At 48.3% G+C, this 2886-nt stretch overlaps 1 protein-coding gene across 3 annotated transcripts in view; it reads left to right on the top strand.

Moving 5' to 3' along the window:
• The window catches only part of RNF149 (ring finger protein 149), a 26890-nt gene that overhangs the window by 19085 nt on the left and 4919 nt on the right, over positions 1-2886 (top strand). The window lies entirely within an intron of this gene.

Here is a 2886-nt window from a genome sequence, read left to right as displayed (position 1 = left end):
CCAACCCCCTGATCGGCCCTGCTCTTTGGGTGATAGAGGACGGCGCCCCAACCCCCTGATCCGCCCTGCTCTATGTGTGACAGGAGGCGGTGCACCAACTCCCCTTTCGGCCCTACTCTGTGAGTGACGGGGGGAGCTCCTCAACCCCCTGATGGGGCCTGCTCTGTGCGTGACAGGGGAGAGCTCCCCAACCCCCTGATCGACCCTGCTCTGTGCGTGACAGGGTATGGAGCCCCAACCCCCCTGATGGGCCCTGCTCTGTGACAGGGGGCAGCACTCCAACCCCCTGATTGGCCCTGCTCTGTGCGTGACAGGGGGTGGCACCACAACCTCCCCATCGACCCTGCCTTGAGTGTGACAGAGGGCGGTGCCCCAACCCCCCAATCGGCCCTGCGCTGAGCCCGACCAGGGGCTGCACCTAGGGATTGGGCCTGCCCTCTGCCACCTGGGAGCAGGCCTAAGCCAGCAGGTTGTTATCTCCCGAGGGTTCCCAGACTGTGAGAGGGCACAGGCCGGGCTGAGGGACCCCCCCTTCCCCTCCTCGAGTGCACAGATTTTTGTGTACCGGGCCTCTAGTTAGGATATAAAAGGCTAAGCGACCATCTGACCAGCCAGTAGGTATGACGCACACTGACCACCAGGGGGGCAGATGCCCAGTGCTGGAGCTGCCAAGCTGCGGTGACGTGGCAGTGGCGGTTCTCAGGTGACACACCCCGGAACCAGCGAGGAGGGGGCCCGATTCCTTGCAGGACTGAGATTCCACCTTCAGCCGTGGGTTGTGTTGTTGCTGGGGCGCTGTTGGCCCCAAATCTGGTTTACTGCCAAGCTGTGGTGACCGCAGACGTTCTTTGAGCAGTGGTGCTGCCCCAGGTGCAGCCAGCCAGGGAGGGACCGCGGGAGGTTGGCTCCAGGACGTGTCAGGTCCGTCTCCCAGTCCTGCCCAGCTGGCTACCTTCTAATTAATTTCCTTTCAATGTGCACGAATCCGTGCACCAGGCCACTAGTCTTCTAATAAACATCAGGAAGAAAATTGGACTTTTTTAAAAAGTTGCATTGTAAAAGTATTTCATTTGTTGGAAAAGTAAACAGTACTTTCATGATTTTATTTAAAGTAAAAAATGACTTTTTGTACTATTGCAATTTGGAAAATCACTTTGCAATAAAAATGTAAATGGTAGATACATATTCATATATAAAACTTACAACATGGGTGTAAATTTGTTCTCATTTTCATCTTCAGGCATAATATTATACACAATGGTATATTATAAAAGCAGAAAGTAAAACTTTAGCCCTAACCAGTTTGGCTCATTGGATAGAGCGTCAGCCTGCAGAGTGAAGGGTCCAGGGATTTGATTCCAGTCAAGGGCAGGTACCTGGGTTGCAGACTCCTCCATGGCCCGGGCCCTGGTCAGGCTCGTGCAGGAGGCAACCAATCAATGTGTTTCTCTCACATCGGTGTTTCTCTCTGTCTTACCCTCTCTCTTCCACTCTCTCTCAAAATCAATGGAAAAATATCCTCGGGTGAAGATTTAAAAAGAAAAGAAAGTAAAACTTTAAACTTTCCTAGTCTAGGCAGTATTGATAATCAATATTGCAAGTAGATGATGTATTTTGCTTATCAGATCCCAAGCCTTTTAATTTTAGCATCTATATTCTTTTTTTTATTCAGGTGATTTTGAGAATACACTTATTACAGCTGGGACAGTGTAACAAGGAGAGAAGCAACAGGTTTAGGGGGGAGTCTGGAATGAGCTGTCATTGCTCAGCACTTCACTGGTTGCAGGTCTCGTGGAGTCCCTTAGAGTTTAGGAGCTGCACGCCTGTTGGCGAAGAAGAGGGAGAAGGGAAAGACAGGGCTGCTCTGTGGAGGGAGAGAGCCAACATCCATATTCTTTTTTTTTTTAATATATTTCTTTATTGATTTCAGACAGGAAGGGAGAAGGAGAGATAGAAACATCAATGATGAGAGAGAATCATTGATCGGATGCCTCCTGCACGCCCCTCACTGGGGATCAAGCCTGCAACCTGGGCATGTGCCCTTGACCGGAATCGAACCTGGGACCCTTCAATCCGCAGGCTGAGGCTGTATCCACTGAGCCAAGCCGGCCAGGGCAGCATCCGTATTCTTAAGGAACTTTGAAAGTAAAGTATTTACTTGATTAAGACCTTTGTAGAATGTAAAAGGCTTTGAATACCTACCTGTGTTTAGACTTTAATTTGAGAAGATAAACTGGAAAGTGTTTAAATGATAAGTGTTTGTTCTAGTCTTAAATGAATACCAAGTGATTTCTAAATAAATTGTACTGTAATGAAAAAAATTTTCCTGGCCTGTTTTACATTTTTTTAAAATAAATTTTTATTGATTTCAGAGAGGAAGGGAGAGGGAGAGATAGAAACATCAGTGATGAAAGAGATGCACCCCCCACAATGGGGATCGAGCTCACAATCCAGGCATGTGCCCTGACTGGAATTGAACCCAGGACCCTCCAGTCCGCAGCCGACGCACTATCCACTGAGCAAAATCAGCTAGGGCTGCTCTACATTTTTAGATTAATCTTAAAATCATTTTGCCAAGTAAAAGTCCCATCAGAATTTTTACTGTCATTGAATTATTCTATAAATCGTTGATGTTTCTGGTTTTATTTGCCATCCTAGAAGGGGAAGTATAGTGAATCAGTTTCTCCATTTTTGCACATGTTTAGGCTCTGGGAGGCAAGAATAGAAATATTAGAGCTTAAGTGTTCAATGGGTACCAGAGAGGGAAGGCTGCTTTGTGGCAGAAAGGAAGACTGTAGTTGAGAGGAGGCGGACGTGGGAGGTTGATCTGTGGGGCCATTCTTCTAACCAGCTCTGGCCTCCTGCTGGGACGACACCACCTTTCCA

The sequence above is a fragment of the Myotis davidii genome, unplaced genomic scaffold (assembly GCF_000327345.1).
Source record: "Myotis davidii unplaced genomic scaffold, ASM32734v1 scaffold1569, whole genome shotgun sequence".
NCBI classification, from domain to species: domain Eukaryota; kingdom Metazoa; phylum Chordata; class Mammalia; order Chiroptera; family Vespertilionidae; genus Myotis; species Myotis davidii.
The sequence above is the reverse complement of the archived record's forward strand: the minus strand, read 5'-3'. Positions and strand labels throughout refer to the sequence as shown.